The sequence below is a fragment of the Labeo rohita genome, chromosome 23, assembly GCF_022985175.1.
Source record: "Labeo rohita strain BAU-BD-2019 chromosome 23, IGBB_LRoh.1.0, whole genome shotgun sequence".
Classification (NCBI taxonomy): domain Eukaryota; kingdom Metazoa; phylum Chordata; class Actinopteri; order Cypriniformes; family Cyprinidae; genus Labeo; species Labeo rohita.
In genome coordinates this window covers 9760879-9783326 of record NC_066891.1, presented here as the reverse complement: position 1 = coordinate 9783326, position 22448 = coordinate 9760879, and the positions used below count along the sequence as shown (strand labels likewise).

Here is a 22448-nt window from a genome sequence, read left to right as displayed (position 1 = left end):
GACGAACCACTGCATGGGTCACGGGAAGGTCCGATTGCACAAGAAACCAAAGACCAAAATTGAATTCTTGTTACTGTATGATTTCTGTGATATGGAAAGACAGAATCATGGAATACAGTCATAAAAATGGAATTTACTGTATAACGCGGAATGTCACGGAACTTTACAAATTTTGGTAAACAAATCAATTGTGAGTCAGTGATATGGACTAGGTCTGTGAATATTATGCCACAAAAACACTATTTAAATATGAATCCTGCATGTTCTGCACATCTGTATGTGAATGAACGGCACATTTTCTTGACGCTCACTGTTTTGTTTTTTTCAGCCTCTGCCGCCTCAAAATACAAGTACAACAACGCATAAACAATCTCTAGAACTGCATTTTACCATTTCTTTTGAGAGAAACTATCATCATATCATACAAACAGAAACTTAAAGGTCTTCACAGCAACCTGTCAAAATAAAAGTTTGGTTTATCTTGAAGAAATTGTTTTGTAATAACTGTTAAATTATTATGAAAACATTATTTTATAAGGAATATTTACCAGACGAAAATATTTACCAGAACTTATTTAACAGAAAAAATGTAAAACACAGTATTTATGAAATAAAATAAAATAATACATTCATTTTTTCACCTAAATCAACTAATTAGAGATGCTTTTGATTATTAAAAATTAATGAAACCAAAATGGAATCCAGAAAATGAATGGAAAAAAATTAATTTGGTAAAAATAAAATTGAATTTGAGAAAAAAATAAAATGAAATGTATTTTATAAAGCCTAAAAATTTGATTTTTGTTACACTTTTAATAAATTGTTGTTAAATTATGTAAGTTTCATAATTTCAATTAGTCAGACATCCTTTTGTTTAATATTCTGACAAATTTAACCATTAAAACTAGTCTAGAAAAAAAACGGAATACAGAAAAATTAAAATGGAATTTGAGAAAAAATAAAACTGATTTCATAGGGCCCTATTGCTGTAGTGAAAAAAATATTACAGTATACATTACTTAAACTGTATTTATACATCATAATCATATTTAATGTTCTTTGTGACAAGTCAAATGACACAAAAAAAAAAAAAAAACTAAAAATGTAATTAATTATATATAAATAATCGGAAAATCATGACAGAAAAAATGTAAATGGTTAAACAATAAATCAGCATAATCATCACAATGCCAAAAACTGCTAATGATCCTAAAACAGTAATTTTTCATCATTTTTGGAGTAAAGTAAGCCCTGGAAATGTTTTCTTGAGATTGGTCCTCAAACGTATTTATAACAACGACGGCTAAGGGAAAAAAAGATCTTATCACAATGCATAAAATCTAGTTTTTCCTGTGCCAAAGATTGCAAACTACACCGCTCAGGGGTGCAAGATTAAAAATAAATGTGATCAAGCTTACAGATTACAGCCTCAACATTTATTTTTATAGGCGATGTTTGAACTCATGCCCATTCAGCTCTTATTTGTTCACATTTACATGTAATTAAGAGTTTCTGCATGGCAACTACATCTGTTAAACAGACACAAAACATATAATAAACACAGTGCTGAGCTATTCACCAGTATGCAGGGCTCAAATCTATATTGATCAAAACTAAGGCGTTATTAGCCCCGCTGAGAGAGCGACTGTAATACACAGTCACATCATAAGAGTCCAGCTGCTTGTTCTTTATTTATTTATGCATTTAATACACCAGTCTGTTTCAGGACCTCTCCACACGCTCTCGCAGTGTTATGCTGAGAAAGGAAGCTGCTGTGATTTAAGAGCCGATCTCTCCCTGAGCTCATAGAGTGAGTTAACGTTACCGCAAATGCAATCAAACATAAGTGAAAAGCCTCTCGTGCCGCAAGCTACAATAAGCACGTAACTTTGAGGCAGAAAGATTGAGAGGCTTTGCAATGAGTGGACAGATACCTTTTCCCTCTGCCATCTCTTCCACTTTATCTCGATACACACCAAATAAGTGTTAAATGCATCCTAGATTCTATTTCTCTCCTTTACGGTTACCCATCCAGCACACGGACACCTTAAAATCTCATTTAGCACATACAGGACCCATTTCTTCAGTCTATTACATTAGACAAGGCCTGAGCTTCTCCAAAGCACTATTCCTCTCTCTCCGTCATCCTCTTGTACTCTCCCAGCAACCACAGTTTCCACAACAAAGGCCATAATTTCATCAGGGGTGATAAAAACTGAGCGAATCAAGTCGGCGGCTTGTTACTTAGCTTAATATCTGCCTGCATCGAGGCAATAAGGGAGCAGCACTGCCTGTATTAGCTAGTGAAGACTTACAGGCCTTTTACAGAGGCACTGAGAGTGTCTGCTGTGGCTTTATCTCCCTAAATATATCTCCTTTTCCTCTTGCCCTTCAGACAGACATTCTTTTCAAGGATGTACACCGTGAAGCCCAGCCTGACGTGATCGCTTTTTGGTTGGCTGCAGAGATAGACACGCTGCTGCTCCGGGTGAATTCATTCAGATGACAGGCAGATGACTGGGACGGCTAAACTTCACATGGGTATGAATAAATGAAAGCAATTAGTGGATTGGTTAAGTACCACATGGCGACAGAAGTAGGTCAAAAGCTAGCGGATTGGAAGGAAAACGCTGTGTCTGAGCAACCATCGGGTCATACTGTACAGTATATGGATCTTGCATTTAATGGCTATTGTTATTTTAAAATAGTGATTTTACAATAGATGAATATGCAAAGCTCCCACCTCAGTCCAACAAAACTCTTAATAGCAATTCAGCTTCAAAAACATGTCTTTGGAAATTACACTGTGTTAAGGCCATTAGCGTATCTACCCACATTTATAAAATCAATTTTAAATTACCTGTTATTCATTTCAAATGCAAAGAGGTTACATATAAATAAATATATATAAAATTTTTGAGATACAGTAGCATTTCAGTTGCATTTGGCATTTCGTGTTTTTGTAAAAAAGCGAACATAAATAGTGATGAAAGCCAAAATATTAAATGTCACAGATGTGTATTTACTAAGTAATCCACTATTTTGTAGAGGGGGATCAAAATGATGTTTTACCTGAGATTTGGAGCCAAATTAATGAGGTGTTATATTACTTTAGAAAGCTGGCAGCATCTTTATTTTATTTTTACCCAGAGATTGGTAGGTCTATTAGTAAAATCTGTTGGCTTTAGCAATCTTTGTTGGATTATATGCCAATGATGGCAGCTCGAAAATTTTTGCTTTAAGTTTGCATATCTGTAACTCAAAAACCCAGAGATATGGAGATCTTAAAGCGGCTTCATGAGTAAATTAATAAACTGTACACATTTTAGTGAATTCAGCGATTTTAGCTGATACAGTGGCATACAGGTGTGTTGTACTCAATTGTTCTAATAGAAGGAAATAAGATACAGTTCTAGTTTCAGAATTATCTGTTCTTCAAACATTCTTCTTTAAACATGATAACCATTAGCTGTTAAAAGAGTTACCTATATTTGGTTACGGAACATTGAAAATGGGTAAAATTAAAAAAATTGGACATGAAGTCACACTGGGGTCCCAATATTTATGGGACTAAAGCATATAGGGCCTTAAAAATGAAGATTTCAAAAGAAAAATTTATTAAGAATGAAAACCTAGAAGGATATGAGGATATCTTTTAGAGTCACAAGCATGACAACTTTAGAAAAATAATATTTTTGGCAATAAGGTGTGTTCTATGCAACTGCGCTGATAGAAAAAATGAGATACATTTATAGTTTTAACATTATTTGTTCTTTAGTTATTCCTCTTTAAAATAAAAAAATCAGCTGAAAGCAAAGTGACCCATGTTTGGTTTCTGACCATTGAAAATGTGAACAGTGAAGGGGTCAACAGATGCAAAACTCACTTTTACATGTTGTTTGAACATAAAAGTGTGTTGGCAGTGTGTGTACACAACAACCCTATAATGATAAAAGAACACCCAGTGGTATTTTTTGAATCTTTATAAGTAATATCCCCTTTTTCAAATCAAGCCATTCTCTGCATTTTGGCTGTGTGATGTAACAAAAACCCAGGCCGCTCCCACGATAGTCGATTGACATGACCGTCTTACCTTAGACGGCCTGAGTGAGCTGAGAACAGTGCAACTGCTACTGTTTCAACGGCGGAGCAGGAGTAAACAAGGATGCCTCCGATTGAGCAACTGAGGTGTTTTGGTATTGGAATTAATAATGAACACATCAGTCGTCATTTACTCCCAACATCTGAGCCGCTGAAGATGCAGAGGATTATCGTTACTTTCATTTTTAAAGGAAATGCGGCCGGCGATCTACATAAATGCATCTATGTTTGCAGGAATCATCAATCACCTACAGCAGAAGTGAGTATAAGGGTTTTTTGTATGCATCTTTGCAAATCGCCTTTCTTAATAATGTGCTAGTTAACAAGTTTCGTGGCTAAATGCGGCTAAAGTAAATAGTACTGCTTGTCACCCCACAGAAGAAAGGGGCGGGACAAAGAGCTCATTAGCATTTAAAGGCACATGCAACAAAACAGCTTGCTCTGAGGGGCTGACTTTGACAAGGTAAAAAGAGTGTTTTTTACACTACCACTGAGAAATGTTAACCAAAATGTGTTATAGACTTCTCATTAAGACCCTAACGAATCATATAAACTTGTGGAAAATGGGCATCCGATGACCCATTTAAGATCTCCATATCTCTCATCATTGAGGGCATTTAAAACAAAAATACCAAAAGGTATCTTTATCAATCTCTGTGGAAAAATAAAATAACAATGCTGCCAGCTTTCTATAGTCATTTTTTTTTTATCCCCCTGTAATTTGGCTCCAAATCTCAAGTGAAACTTGTCATTTTGACCCCCCTCTACAACTTAGTGGATCACTCAGTAAATATACATCTGGGACATTTAAGATTTTGGCTTTCGTCACTATATATATATAGTTATTTGTGACTAGCCAAATCAAATTGTAATATTTGACAGCTTCATGGCTGGTGAGGCAAGAAGTAGTGGTGTGCTGCCAACAGCACAAGAAGCATGTCCATCTTCCGGCCCGAGAGAAAAGGAAGGGTCAGTAATATTTTGAGCGCTTGGAAGTGCCAACTTATTCATCCTGAACCCTGACAACCATGGTATCTAGCCAGCGGAAATGCTGAGTCACTGCTCTCCAGACCGCTCAGAGTTCAACGCCCAGAGAAAGGAGTGTGAAGTGGAAAATAAGAGGCCTGCTTCCTGTAGGCCAAACACCTCGTGAGCGCTGGCATCATGTGACCCTTGATCTTTGACTAGGTCACTTCCTTTTGCGGAGACTACCAGCAAGACCTATTCAATGTCACAGAGTTTCAAGACGAATTAACATTTAATATTTAGACTGCAACTTTCATAGGCCACTAAATCCCAAAAAGATGAATTTTACATTTTTGGTGTGCTCACCGAGGGCAGTAGAGAACCGTGCTGATAACCCATTGTTCACAAACGTGAAGCTGAAAATCGAGCTGCAGAGGAGCTGCGGAGAGTAGTGAATGTCACACTGACCTACAACAACGGATGAAGAATTTTGTGTCACGATACTAACACCAAAGCACTTTTTCCACTGAGGCATGAATCTAGCACACCAGGCCAGGTGTGAGAGATCAGGCCTTATAACAAATGCACCAGATGAAACATGAATAGGCACGTCGCCGAACAATGAAAGAGAGAGGAAGCCTGTACTGATGCCCAAAAAAGAGCAGAGAGAGATGCTAAAAGGCTAAAGCCATGGGACTTTGATTTCATGCCCTTGGTTTCAAAGGCATTGCCCATCACGCTAAGTGCCAAAAAGGAGTTGCTGACTTCCATCTCATCCACTCTCTCTCATCTTTTATTAGCAATTCCTCTCTTCCTGTGCTTCCTTCTATGTGAGCGTCTTGGACAGACTGGTGGGTGACTTGTGGTTGGGGGTTGGGGGCGTTTTACAGTATCAGGCCATGTATTCGCTGAGAATCAAGTCCATGACCTTGGTGCTGCTAGCGCAATGCTTCACTGTTTGCATGAATGCTTTTATACTTGAAAAGAAGCTCTTTTACCACATACTATCACCTAGTTTTATTATTGTGAACAAATAAATAAAATAAAAACTACTAAAAATTAACATAACTGAGAAAAAAATGCAACAGAGGCAAAACTAAAATATTTTTATTTCACACCTGCATTAACTTTAGCAGCCCTAAAATAATTAAGAGTTAATAATAAATAAATTAAATAAGTAGTTAAATGGTTAGACAAATAGATACATGTATAAATAAATAAATAATAAATTAATAAACAAACTAGGAAAAAATCTAAAACGTAACTAAATCTAGTAATCATAACACAAAAATAAAGCAAGTATATAAATAAATAAATAAATAAATAAATAAATGCATACAAGTGTATACATAAGATAAACAATAAATGGATTTTATTTGCTTAAAGGTAATTAATAGAGCCTAAAACGTTAAGCAAAAACTGAATTATTTATTTATTTCAGGCAATATGTGCAATTTAAATGTTAAGGCATCTAAAAAAAAATATATATATATAAAACAAAAATAAATCTTATAACAAAAAAATAAACCTGAAAATACAAATAAAAAAAATCTAGCTAAGGAACCACTCATGCTTTCTTCAGAAAAAAAAAAAAGTTATTATATCTTGGAATAACCCCACCATAGCCCTACACGAATGAACATATGTTAACGACACATACATACTGCCAGCATCACATGCTCATACACAGGCATACATCAGAAGAGCCGGAATTGAAATTCAGAGCAGGAACTTACTAGACCCAGCCCCACATGTGAACAGAATAGTAATAGAATTATACTACTGACTAAGTAGACCATATGCAACACACACAGATCCTTTGGGACTAGCACTGAGGTGAGAGTCTCAGGGTCACGCTGTTTGTAAGCGGTTCAGGCACCATTTCTGGACAATCCGCATTGGTCATGGTCTCAAACCTGAATGGCTACAGCCATCTAAAATGCTTCTTTCGCTCGTCTGTGCCTCTGACTCTTTCCCTCGCAGAGTCGATTCGGAACAGATGAAAGGGTGTTTTTTTCTCCTCTCAAATGCAACAGACGCTCCTTGGGCATTAAGTTTGATCAAAGACTAATCTGTGTGTGAATGATGATTCAAATTAGCATCTGTTTCAGCTGGGCAAGAGGGAGCGGCTGAACCCAAAGCTATTTGAGGAAATAAGGGAGAAAAAAAATGAGAGAGGGAGAGAAATATAGCAGGAGATGGAAATAGAGAAGCATCTGACACTAAATGGGACCAGAAACTTTTGCAAATATATAATGATTTATGATGTGCCATCCCTGCCAATCACACCAAGTTCAAACAGAGATACTGCAGACTGATTTACACAGCTGAAGTTGAAGATGAAATGGAATGATAGAAATAAATAAATAAATAAATAAATCACTGAATGGCAATGCATTCTGGGAAATTAAGTGTTCTTTTAGCCTGGTCCATGAAAGCCATCTACCCATTCATCCATCTGCCTCTCTCTCCATCTACCCATCCATATATCCATTCATCCCTCTCTCTTTCTATATACCTATCCACATATCCATTCATCCACCTCTCTCTATCCACCCATCCACATATCCATTATACATTTATATAGCCGTCCATCTCTCCATCCATCCATCCCTCTCTATCCACCCATCCATCCACATATCCTCCATCCTCTTTTCTCTATCCAAGCTTCCACATATCCATCTAGCCCTCTCTCTATCCACCACCCACATATTTATCATCCATATAGCCATCCATCTCTCCATCCATCTATCCACCCATCCACATATCCTTCCATCCCTCTCTCTATCCACCCACCCACATATCCATCATCCATGTATATAGCCATCCCTCTCTCCATCCATCCCTCTCTATCCACCCATCCATCCACATATTCTCAATCCTCTTTTCTCTATCCACCATCCACATATCCATCCATCTGCCTCTCTCTCTCCACGCATCCACATATCCATCCTTCCACCTCTCTCTATCCGTCCTTCCACATATCCATCTCTCTCTCTATCCACCCACCCATCCACATATTCATCATCCATCTATATAGCCATCCATCCACCTCTCTCTCTATCCACCATCCACATATCCATTCATCTGCCTCTCTCTATCCACTCATCCACATATCATCCATCCATCCGCTTCTCTCTATCCACCTATCACATATCAACATATCCATCTATCTGCCTCTCTCTCCACCTTACCATCCACATATCTATCCATCTCTCTCTATCCACCCATCCACATACCAATCTATCATCAATCCCTCTCTCTATCCACTCATCCACATATCCAACCATCCATCTATCCATCCCCTCTCTCTCTACCCATCCATTTACTCACATATACATTCATGTATCTATCTAACATCCATCCTTCTGTCCCTGTCTTTCTCCATCCACTCTATCCATCTATGCATCTCTCTCTCCATTTCCCTCCACATACTTATCTACCCATCCATACTCTCTCCCTTTCCCTCCACATATTCATTAATCCAACCATTTATACAACCATCCATCTACATATCTATCTTTCCATCCTTCCACCCTGGTCCTGAGCTTGTTATAACCTGGTTATGAGTTGGTTCTGAGCAGGGGGTGGTTGCTTAGGACCAGCTTAGGACCAGCTTGGGAACAGCACATGACCAGCTAAGGACCAGCTTGAACCAGCTGCTTCAAAACATGCCTAACCAGCATATGCTGGTTTTGTCAACAGGGCATCCTTCACTCTTAGAAATAAGGGTACAAAAGCTGGGGCACTGGGGCAGTACCTTTGTACCTAAAGGGTTCATACTGGTACCTTAAAGGTGCATATTAGCAGCACATATTAGTACCTAAAAAGAACAGTGTACCTTCTGAAAAGGTACTGCCCCAGTGACAGCTTTTGTATCTTTATTTATAAAAGTGCTCTATCTACCTGTAACTATTTTTACAACTTTATTACAAGGCTTTGTCAAGATACAGTTACAGGAGTTTCTTAGTGTTTCTCTCTTTTTATTTCAACTTACACCATGTTTGCTTAACTTAAAAGGCATTCTCAACACAATTCCAAATGGAATACTCAATAAAGATTCTGAATAGACTTCTTCCTAGAGACCTATACTGTTGCAGGCTGTGTGAGTCAGCAGACAGCTAATACATCCAACCAGGAACTCTAACAAGTTACTTCATGAAAACAAGGCTCACTGACTTGTGAGTCATTAGAAAATACAGAAATAGAGCTGGAACTTCACCCATGGAATCTAGCTTTTGATAAGCAATAGAGGGTAGAGGTTAAAGGTACATGTTATTTAAAACTATATCAGGCAAAACAAAACAGGTTAATGTTGTAGCATGAGCAATGGATCCAAAAACCAAGGACGTGATTGCTAACATCAAGCTACATTAATCAGGGAGGGAGGGAGGGAAGGAAGTAAAATGGCTGATCCTTGCTTTTTTATACCAGGGGCCGGTTGCATAAAGGGGTTAAAAAAAAGTAAGTGGTCTGATCCTTTTGGTTAACTTTTTATACCAGGTGTTGACAGAAATAATTTGGGTGGAGAATCAGAAATGACTTTTAGTGCAAGAATATACTTGAGTTTCTGACTAGGCGTCTCTTTTTCATGTAAGGGTGACTTATCTTGCCTGACCTTAGCATGGCAGCGTGCCAGTCATCCTCGGTGACCGGCATGTGAAACAGTAAGCCACTTCTTCCGTCCTGTGAGAACGGTCACGCCAATGCCGTGCCCCGTCCGTCAAACTTCCCCTGAGCTTGACTAATATAATGCCCACGTCCTTTTTGCTCCCTTCCTCTTCCCGTTTGACTCACTTTTGCCAGGAACAATCAGAGAGGTCTTTTTCACATTCCTTCTTTCTTGTTTCCCAATTCAAGTCATAGTCTGTACTGCCAACGGATACTGTCAGTCAAAGAGTCACCACTGACTTGGAAGGTAACTGGATCCCAGCAACTTTAACTATCATTTATCACCATGTGAGCAGGTCCAAGGAATTTGTTTGCATATCTTTCACATGTTGTCATTATAAACCGCACCAAGAATGTATTAGGCGGACAATTTCCCTGGAGTAATGTGGGATTAGGTGACTTGGATATAATAGTGAAGATTCTTCTTGAGGAAACCAGACCAGCAACCTCTTCATTTTATATCCATTTAAAATGCATTGCTAAAAAAAAAAACTCACAATGAAGCACTGACTCAGAGGAAGATCTCCCACTCTGCACTGGGAAAGTGTGCAAAAAGTGCAAAACAAATCAAGACTTGATGAAAAATGTCACTGTCACACGTAGGAGGAAAAGAAAGCATGAGAGAAGGGTTTAAATGTGGAGCGACATGTTGAAGACTTGAGGGGGATTGATAGGCTGTGACCCGCAGTATGTCGGACAGCGTACATCACCGCCGAGCTTACCGGGATCTCTACATTCATTTAATTCATCCACTTATCACAGCGTGCAAAAGCAATGATGGACACAAACATGATCTGCAGTCTCAACTAGGGTCCCTTTAACCACCGTTTGAACATCAGGGAGATTGAGGCTGATAGCAGGTCACGGTATACTGATGAGGTCATCGGACGGAGTTACTGGGACAATTTATGCCGTATCCTGAGGTGTTTCTGCAAGGATCTTATCTAGGTGAAGATCTTTCGTTCTGAGAGAGAGCAAAGCAGAGTAGCCACATGATTTGAAACGTATTGACTCGGTGTGGAAAGCCTGAGGCCAGCTGGCTAGACAGAAGCACGAAGAACCCAGTCACGGCCACACACTTAGACACCTTGGGCTTCGTTTTACTGATCCAACATCTATGGAAAGACAATCAGAGACCTGCTTTTCATTCTAAGGAGGACAGGTGTGTGCGTCTCTGGTCATTAATGCAGACACGTTGGGCATCTGCCAAAGTCCTGCAAAGATCATTAGGTGATGCAACAACCTAGATAAAGCTTGACAGAAGAGGGCATGGCTATATTGACACCGCAGCACCGTGCAACTCCACCCAACAACACGTACGCATGCACACATATGCTTGCTTGCAGCCACAAACACTTCTTTCCTCCACCCCACTGAGCAAACAAAAGGAGGAACAGAGGAACGAAGGAGGGACAGTGTTTAGGAGGGGTGGAAAGCTGTCTGCTACAAGCTGTTAATTGTCAGGCAGAAATGAAATGAGTAAACAAACAAACAATATAAAGCACATTAATTTTTAATTCAGGCTCTCACAAACCGTACTGTTTTGTGGCATGCTTGCTTTTGACAAAATTCTTCAACAAAGCCTTTAATTGACAGATTCGTTCTGATGCATAATAATGACAGGCAGAGATAATGAAATATTTATTGCCTCCAGGAACAGCAGCTCTGCTTTTTTGGAGTCTGTTACATAACTGGAGTATTTCCAAAACAGTTGAAGTGGGACCGATGCAATGAGCATATGAGGTGGGTGGTTGAGCTCGGTTCACCTCTGAACCCTTGCCCGTGGCAATGAGCGCCATCTTCAACTCAGCTGAAGGTTAGAAACTTCATCTCGAATGTGTTCGCAAGCAGTTAAGACGCCTCGGGTTACTGCCAAAAACTCACTAAACAGTTCAACCTAAAAGCCTCTCAAACACTTGTGCTAATGAGAACGTTTCTGCAAAGTTGTACGTTTTCAGAGTTCATCAGGCTGTTTTATCTAAAATGTTCATAGAAAATTTGTTTCCTCACAAGATGACCATACGGGTTCTGTGCCCACTGGAGAAAATGTAATGTAACTTCTAAATCTGAACTGAATTTGAATGAACATCAGCAAAACAGCATGATTCAAATTTGAATGCATAGAACTGTTTGATGTCAAAGCAACTGCCTAGGAACATCCTAGCAACCATAAAATCAACATGAAATGGCACTCAACCCATTTCTTTCTTACATACTTCACTGACGCATACAAAATGACATATTAGAGTACACAGTACAATGAAACCAATAAGGAGAAAAATAGGACACATGCCATCTGTACTGTAAAATACTGTAAAATATGTGTTTTGAAGTGCAAACTATGAATTACCATTTAGTTTATGGACAAAAAAGGGCAAAAGGACATTGACTTAAAATTATATTATATTATATTATATAAATGCCTTTCAGTAATGTACTATAGGGTTTTGTGTGTAGGGCAGTCAAACGATTAATCACGATTAATCGCATTCAAAATATGTCTGTTGTGTGTGTACCATGTATATTTATGTACTGTATATAGACACATTTACCTGTTTATATTTGGAAAATATTTATATGTATATATTAGTGCTGGCAAACAATTAATCGCATCCAAAATAAGTTTTTGTTTACATGTGTGTGTGTACTGTGTGTATTTATTCTATATATAAATACACACACATGCATGTATATTTAAGAAAAATATGTTATGATTATATTTTAAAAATATTTATATATAACATAAAATATTTTCAAAATATATACTGTATGTATATGTATTTACATATGTTATACATAATAAATATACACATATACAGAGTATACACACATATAGTATATAAACAAACTTATTCTCTGGATGTGATTAATCGCAATTAATCATTTGACAGCACTAGTATATATATATATATATATATATATATACACATACATACATACATATACAAAGTTTTTCTTAAACATATGCATGTGTTTGTGTTTATATATACATAATAAATACACACAATAAACACTTTTATTTAACTTTTATTTTGGATGTGATTAATCATGATTAATCGTTTGACAGCCCTATTTGTGTGTTGCATTTAGTTCATATTCATTGCATTATTTTAGGGTCGTGTATTTATCTGATGGTGATTTGTTTTTGCGTGTATTACCGTACTTCATCTCCATATGAGTATTGAGCATCTCTGTTATGTCACTTGGTATATAATAAAATTATATCACTTTCTAAGTTGTAATATACCCAGCAGCCTACGTGCCATCTTGTAATACCGGAACAATATATTATAATTTTTACAGTGCAATTATAGAGGCAGAGCAAATTTCCTTGGAAAAACATCCACCAATTAGCGGACAATCAGATCAGGAAGGTGTACTAAGAAAGCAGATCGCATTTATTTTGATTCATGTCGACTTCAAAGTTGAGGAAGGCCCCAGGAAATGGCCAGCAGCTAGATAACCTGTGATCTGCTGAGCTTACAGAAGTCCTGATATGAACCGTTCATACGAGCTGGACTCAGATCAGTGCGAGAGTGCGGCGCTGAGTAAACACCCAGCTGACACCATTACATCACAGTGACAGAGTGTCACAGATTCCACGCTTTCACTTCTTGTGTGGCAGGCATTAAACAGCATTAACCCATAATCCTAAACTGCTACAGATGCAGACTTGAGCCGCTATTCATTCACAGCAGAGAACCTGCCCAAACCCCCCCTCTACAGTTATCCCTCTCCCTCCGTCCCTCCCCAACCCCCATCGGCAGGCAGTAGCTTCAGCGCAGTCATATTTAATCAACATCTCGGCGGACAACACAGGGATCTGCCGTCCTCTGTTGAGACTCTCTCTACTGTCACACTTGGGATAATTGTCTTAGATACCCTAATTCGACAGTCGCTCCCCTTAAATGCTCAAGAAAAGAAGCGTGGTTGACCTACATTGCTGTTGATCTGTGAATTATACAAGATGTCAACATTTGATTATTTATTTCCTGTAGCATAATTCAAAAGACGACCTCTTACGTTCGTAATTGTGCTGCCTTTTCAACCTCAAACATGGAAAGCTGAAGGGAAACGTTGTTGAGGTTTGACACGGCATGACATCTCTTTTGTACGTTAGCAGGCCAAAAAAGACACGGAAACTGTTACTACTGGAATTTTTATGTACGACACACAAACAAAATGATTCATTTGATAGGAGAGCTGACAAGCTGAGAAAGGAAAACAGGGATTGTTCATTGTTATCATGATTCCGGACAGATTTGTACATGCTCAAACAATCACACTTCCCCCAAAGGTCAGATTTGTGGTCTAATCAATTGCGAGTGCACCAAATGACCTCCATGTTTTGAAATGACTCGATATTTTCCAGTTTCATTGTGACTATCGCCTGGGCAGAAGAATACTAAAAAAAGTCCAATTCTTTCTGTGTGGGCCTTATCAATGTTTTTTCTCTATGTGAAGCATACATTTGAAGTAACTAGCAAGAACTCAAGGAACCTTTGAATTCAATGTGGCCGCTAGTGCTATCCAAGCCAAAGATTTCAAACAGAATGCTGAGCATAAGGGAGAACTTCTCAGTCCGGAATACTTTTCCCACTCTTGAGTCGCTCCTTCGGTATGACCCTCTGTTCTCGTTCTAAGTATGGATACTTCTTGTTTTCAAAGGAGCGTGTCCAATACTCCTGGCACCAGCCGGGCCTTCTGTGAATGTGCTTGCACAAACCCGTTCTGATCATGGGTACACAAAGATGGCATGTGTCATATTTTTAACTCTGGAAGTTGAGAGTTTCATCAACTTTCATCATCACTTTCAGTTTGTTTTGCTCTGTGCTGTGGAAAGTGTTTATCTTCTTGAGTTCCCTTCTCTCATGGCCCTGTCTCTCTCCCTCTCTTTTCCGAGGAGCCCTGTTTGCTATCAGGCTCAGGAATGAATTTGGGAGGCTTATCGGAGCTCTTTTCCCAGCTGAGGCGGAGAGGATGTGTTAAGGCGTCTGCCTCCTGACAGGAAAGAGGAGCTATCTCTCCTGATAAGGCCATGGCTGACTTGAGAATTGTAACAAAGCAGACAGCATGGATGCAGGTGGGTACACGTCAGCGTACGTGCATAAGCCCGCAGCAAAACATCCCAGACAGGTAAAAGGAGGTTAAAAGCAATTATATTCCCACAACAAAGGAATTATTCCCACCGGTGCACCACTGAGAGGCCGGAAAAGGTGTGATTTGAATGCAAACTGCTCCTGAATCCATCAGAAAAGAAAGAGAATTGGAAAGAACGCCAATGCAACACTAAAATGACAACTTCAGAGTAAATGAGCCTCCAAAAGCCTCCAGTCAACAGGGGGCAGTATGTATATCCACAGCACATTACCCTTAGGTAAGCCTTGTCTACCTGCCCTTGGCATTTCTTTCTTAGTTCTGAAACTGTTCAGAAGTATCTAGAATTAAAGTACCTAAAAAGTATCTAAAAGTATCTAAAATTGTCATTGCCGAAACAGTCACGACCGAAACATTTGGTGACGTTTTGGTAGTGACATCCTTGTTTTTTGGGGTGTTATTCTCTACAATTGTCACTACCGAAACAGTCACAACCGAAACATGTCATCATTATTTAGGTAGTGACAAAAGGAAACACATAATCCTTTATTTGGGGGGAAATAAACAAAATTTTAGCACAGTTATGCACATTTTTAGCATTTTTGTATGTTTTTGTAGTGTTTTAGTATGTGGGGTTAAAATTCTGTAATGTGATGTGGTTGGTACCAAAACCAAAAAGTATATTGAATTCAATTATCAACTAAGATGTTATGATACTGTTTGTTCAATCTGTATTTAAACTAATGAATCCTTAAGTTTGAAATCAGTATGATCAACTTTTTGCTTTGAAAAACTGAATTCAAAATACAACAAATCTCATAAATCACACTTGAAATATTGATAATATTGTAATTAGTAATAATATTGGTAATTTATTGACTGAAAACGTTTTATTAAAATAGAAAAAATATATTTAGATGTAAGCAAAATCTTAATAGGTCAATTTAAGTGTTTCGGTAGTGATGAATTTGGGGAGAGGATACATTTTCCAAAACTTTATGAAAATACAATATGAAAACTAACTGCACAATTACTAGGAATGTATACCTTTGATATTACACAATTTGCATACATACAACATTTGTGGGAAAAGATCTTTTTTTTAAGATGTTTCCAGCTCTGACTTTGAACCAATTCTGTAGAACGGCCCATTTACAAAAACAATTTTGCAGAGAAAAGAAAGTCACCGCTTTGGAACAACAAGAGGATGAATAAATTATTTTTGTGTGCACTGCCCTTTTAAGCAATGAAGTATCAAATATTAGAATATTATTACATTGTCAGTTAACAGACACTTGTCAATCAGAAACATTCACTGCATGGTAATTATGCAGCCAGTGACCATTCCAATAAAAAAGACAAGTAAACAATTATTCCAACACTGATAGGATAAAGTTCTATCGCACACAAATTATGGATTGTGAAAAAACCCAACTTGTTGAGCAGATCGTTCTTTTTGCCTAGCATGTCTGTGGTGGAATCTCAAGTACGGGTTTAGCAAACACAACATGAGGGGTTGTGGTTAAGGGAGGGAAAATCATTAGCGGTTTGTGGAAGGCACAAAAGCCTTACGTAAGCATACCGTGCCTCCTTTTAGACGCTGTGTAGAAAATCAGCATTAGCGTTTTCAGGTTTTAACACACTGATTTGACTTCACCAAACAATCAGGCTACAATTCACTGACAAACAAACAGAAGCACTGCAGTCCATAGATTACTACTGTTATCGCTGAAATGGGCGGTCTTCGCATGCTGTGAAATATGGCACGCATGTGGCGAGAAGGATTACATACATGGAAGAATTATAGAGTCTTGAGCGAATAAGCGAACCTCGAATGCGCAAGGAACCTGTTGTGCGTAAGCCGCTAATGTGTTCCGCACAGAAGACAGATTGAGGCATTGAAGAATGGCTGTCCTATAGAAGTGTGTCATGAAGGCAATTCCATTAACATCTTAATAAAAGCAGCCTGGACCCAAGAGAGCCTGGAGGCTCTGACTAACGCTTTCAGTCAATGGCTCGGGATGAAAAAGTAACAGAGGGCCACACAGTGCAGGAACTTCGTGGCAGCATTTTTCAGGGACCGTTACTCTTCCCAAAGGACCGGCTTCTGAGTTTGTATGCTCCCCATCATGGTCCACTTGCTCCATTCCCTTTGCCGTTTTCATTTACTGTCCTTCCTCCCATCTGCTGGATTGAAGATCTAAACAAAAGCTTTTGTTTTCCACAAGCTGGCGGCGGCTACGGGGGAGTGAAGGAGAAGGGGAGTGCTGGGTTTAACTGGAGAACTCTTCCCACTTATGACCAGGCACATGGCAACATGTGTCTTGCTCTCTCGATCACTCTCCCTCCCACTCCACACACACAAAGTCTTTTCTCTGTGTTCCTCGAGTTCTTTCTATCTGGCCAATGTCTCAAGAGGCAAAACTCCATCATGAAGACCAGATAAAATTTAGCACAGACATCCAAAAAGCCCCAGCGATCCCAAGCCAAAGCATCTTGCATAATAACATCTTGCTGTAAAACCACCCTCACTCCGTTACCCTCAAAAAGTTCTCTCTGAACAGCATGCATTATCGGCCCACTCATTAAAAGGCAGCGGAGGGTCTGAGTTTGTATTGAAGAAATGGGAGGCAATTGATTTTTGTTTCTGTTTTGAGTGCTCATATAAAAGCACTATTTCAGATAGTCGAAAGCAAAAATGGTCTAGTAGTAGCAATACCAGTACCTGAGATGATCAAAGTGCAAAAAAAAGTACAACGAGTGCCTTAAGTTCTCTAAACTGACTGCCTTTTCACAGTAAGACTTGTTGTGTTAGCTCTAGTATAGTTCACCCAAAAATGAAATTCTGTTATCAATTATTCACCCTCATGTCGTTCCAAATCTGTATGACTTTTGTTCTTCTGTGGGAAATAAAAGCATTTGTGAATAATATCCCAGGGCTTGTATTCACCATAAAGTGAAAGCTAAGAGCCCTCATTGTTTTAGTCCTCAAAGAAATATAATACAGGTTTGGGATGATTCAAGAATGAATCATTCTGGAGTGAAAACACCCCTTTTTGCTAACAGATAGTGCCATAGACAGCATATCCTATGGAGAACATGTGTTTCCATTCTTAATAAAACTGCCGGCGTTCTCTGAATGACCAGGACCTGTGTGTGATCGACTGGTCCGATTCTCTTGTTCACACTCTGGAGCTGTAACTGCGTCAACACCCACAATTCCCTGTGACCAATCTGGACACTGGCACCTTCCAAGCGAGAGTCTGTCCACCAACTGTTCAAGGGTAATTAGCTGCAGCAGAAAACACAGGCCTAATTACAGTGTAGCCGAACGTGGGGTCACCGTATCAACCCCATGCCTAATCCACCAATGCTGAAGACAAATTATCTCACCAGGTTGTTTACATCCTGATAAAGGATGTACGGAGAAGCCGGGCAGCCGCAACTACCTATTTGGTAGACCAATGCACAGCATTTTCCATATACAGTGAACCTGTATCTTGCTTCCAAATGTAGAACTGTAATTGGCACCACATCTGGCTCCACTTTGTTACACTTGGACGCATGCACGCATACACCTAAAACACCTAAAGGGTCAAGAGTGATAGCGATCTTTGTTGTGACAGTTGGACGGTGGAGAGCCCTAGATAAACAGCTGAGCGGCAACGTTGCAAAAGAGAATGCAAGATCAATGCGTGAAGGCAAACAATCACACTAATACATGAGTCTAGCATAGAGGAAGCAGATGAACTCACTCGACAAGAGCCCATCCTGCAGGGCATAAGCGTGCGAGAGTCTGTCTGTGTGCACGAGCGGTGGGGGGACGGTGGAAAGGCTTGCACTGCAAACACAGCCCTCTGAATGCATTTGTACTGTTCACTCATTAAGAAATAGGTCAAGGATTCCGCCTGCATGCATCGCGACTTGTCAAAATCTCTTAAGCTAAACGGGGCAAGCCCGTATGCCACCATGAGAGAAGAGAAGAGGGGGTTCTCTCGAGGTGTAGTGCACGCTGGTGACACAGCATGCAACTAAAATGAGCATGGGCTTATGTATGACCCACCAACCTCAAATGCTCTTCTGCCTGTGGGTAAACCACTCTAGAACCCTAGGTAGCTCGGACATTGTGGTTTGTTCCTGCAATAGGTTTGGGTTGCTGGGGGGGTTTGTTTGAGACTATCCATCAAGCATTCATCCCAACGTTCATTTGAAGCCAGAGACTGAAGAGCTCTTCTGCAAACACTAGATGCCGGGTAGACAATGGAAGAGATGAGTGATGAGATAGCGCATACTTTAGGATCTTTACATTGCCGTTTTCACAGCTGCAGTCTCCTCTGAACGAACTGATAAGGTAATCTCGCTGACCTCAAAATCCGAGCCAAGAAGATACAAGCATGTATCCAAATTGACCTCTAAACTAACACACTCGAGCATAGCATTTAACTGGGGCAAGGAGGATAAGCACTCGGCATGGGTCTCTTGTGGCCACCCCATTCAGATTTGACCCTCAAACGTATACATCTATCTAAGAGCCAACGGCTAAAGAGAGAGGAACAAACCCCCTTTAAGCACATAATACCCTCCAATTACCCTTCAGGAAACGCTTAATGCACCTGACTGACATAATCAAATCAATAGCATGCAACCTTATGTAAGAACGCTAGAGGCTTTTTGACAATCAGAACCAACATGCAAAACCAACTTAGGAAGCTCACGCTATGAGGACAGGAAAAGACAGACATTTATTCACTTTACGACTCACGGAGCCGGTGAGGTAAGGGAAATTAGAAAGCAGGTAAAGTTGATGGGTGTGCACCCAGAGGAGACTTGTCCTCTCGGCTTTGTGTAGTTAACCTTATTGATTAAAGAGCCTGTGATCTAGAGATGCTCTACAGCTTTCTGTGTCTCTCAGCGCCTCATCAAAAAGAACAAACTACAAAGCCACATAGTGAGCAGAATGCAACATACAGAATGTAATGGAGTCAAACCTACATGACACGTATTGCTTTCCGATGAGCAATGTTTAAACCATTGGCGTACGGGACACTATGCGGGGGGCCCATCATGGTGGTATGAGCCAATTATACTAAAGTTAAATTTGCCAATAAAGACTTTTTAAATGTGCACAGAGTCAGCATGAATTAGACTGAAATCATAATTACTGGAAACAATCTATCATAAAGCTTGTTTGTTATTATGAATTAACACTGCATACCGGACCAAATACACACAACATGAAGCAGCGGCACTGAAAAAGTTTTAAAAATGACAAAATTGGCAAAAAAAATAAATAAATAACATGACTTGTGCATGACATCAACATTGCAATCCATGACTTGAGGAATGCCACTGGATTAAATGTGAAATATGTTCAATAATTCAGGGATCTAATGACTTTATGGGGTTACAACTGAAATCAGGCAGCCAAATATGCACTGTAAGTGTTGTAAAACAAAAGCTGAGTGAAGAGTGATTTACTCACATTAAATATGAAACATAGAAACGTTTTTGCAAATACCATATAAATGTATATGTGACTCTGGACCACAAAACCAGTCTCAAGTAGAATGGGTATATTTGTATCAATAGCCAAAAATACATTGTATGGGTTAAAATTTTCTTTTATGCCAAAAATCATTAGGAATATTAAGTAAAGATCATGTTCCATGAAGATATTTTGTAAATTTCTCACCGTAAATATATCAGAACTTAATTTTTGATTAGTAAGAACTTCATTTGGACAAGTTTAAAGGCAATTTTCTCAATAGTTAGATTTTTTTGCACCCTCAGATTCCAGATTTTCAAATAATTGTATCTCAGCTGAATATTGTCCTATCCTAAAAAAAAAATCATACATCAATGGAAAGCTTATTTATTCAGCTTTCATATATATGTACAACTGTACAATTTCATACAAACCATTTAAAAAAAAAAACTATGACTGGTTTTGTGGTCCAGGGTCACATATAGCCACAGAAAACTAATATATTCATCATCGTTTTCTCTGCAGGTGACTCATGACAAAATTTCCATTGGCAAACAGACATAAAAAATGTTATCGACAATCATTTTACAAACGCAGCGTTATTCCGTCCGTGATATTTTAGTATAGTTCAGTCAGCTATCTTAAATGTCTTTTAAACAAACACTTTTGTACATATTTGTGATATGAAAATCTGTAATGTGTTAACAATGACCGTACTTTTGTTTTTTAGTCGCCGTACCGTCCGATACTGATCTTAATAGAACTCTCTCCAGCAGCCTACTGTTGCTATGGTTACCTCCTCAGGCAAACGCGATTTCTGTGAGCGTCTATTTAACGCACTGACGAACTTGTAACCTAACTTTTGTGGTGACTAAAAAGGAAACTTGCAAACGCAGTCGAAACATACAAACTCTTAAGACTTCCTTTGAGGTTTATCAACTTCGTTTTCCATCTTAAATGAAATACGGATTCAATTTTCATCTGAACTGGATTAATTTCGCCGTTCTCCACAAGAAACGCGCTCTTTCAGTTCGTGAATGAACCGTTCTCACCCTGCCGACACGCCATCTCAGGTCAAACCGCTGTTTCGCTTCAAGACGGGAGATAAAAACGATGATGTGAAGAGGTCACGCTCGAGATGAATTCACCTCATCTTCCTCACTGAAAGCGCCGTTTGATTGTGTTAGTCAGACCGATTAATATCATCCCTGTCCTTCATAGCAGATGCCTGTGATTCTCATGCAAATGCCGGCGGATTTTCTACTTAAAGAAACATTTATTTTCTTTAGAGGCGATGTCAGAGCCGGTTGTGAGGGGAAATGAAGATTTGTGAGTGCATCTGGTGCAGTCCAGATGAACGGAGTTTGAGGTAACGTTATAAGAGCTGAATTATGACCACTCGGCAACAACCAGTTTCACATTCTGAACGTGTATCAATTTCTTTGACAGAGTCCCACAAAACGGAATATATGACCGGGTTAGCCGTACATTGAAGTAAACGGACAGCAAGGAAGATTGAGTAGACGACTATTCAAGCAGATAGGATCGCAAGGAGAGCGCAAAGTGAGGAGATGAGGTATTAACTTTAAATTAAGCGTAAATTAAATCGATAAAATAACGTTAATGAATTATGAACGCACGTTTACATGAGGAAAACTCATGACCGACATTCCTATTTGCGTGCTGTCTCGCTTACGCGAGAATAATTTGCAAATATTTTAATTTTATTTCCGATTCTGATCTCTTATCTTGTGTGGGGGAAATGCAAGGAACACAAAATCAAAATACATTCAAACTAATATAGATGCACAATCATTACGGTTTGCATAGCCTATTAAATAAAAAAGTTAGAACGTGACATTGAGGATAAGGTTATCTGTTTCTAAAGTAAATGTGATATTTGAACCGGCCAGCATCATCATCAGCAAATATTTCTACATAAAGCAAAACCACCTAATTAAATCCCGTTACCCTAATCAAACTGTTCGCAAGCCACAACTTATTCTGCGATTTATTAACAATTTCATCCTGATATCATGAATTTCTCTATGCTTTCCTCTAACACCGCACGGAACACATTAGTATTCGTGGCCACATCTCGCACGTAAAGCATCTTCTGGGCTGAAAC

General features: G+C 39.0%; 1 protein-coding gene across 3 annotated transcripts in view; it reads right to left on the bottom strand.

Annotated features, from left to right (window-relative positions):
* plxna2 (plexin A2) overlaps nucleotides 1-22448 on the bottom strand; it is a 269674-nt gene that overhangs the window by 221912 nt on the left and 25314 nt on the right. The window lies entirely within an intron of this gene.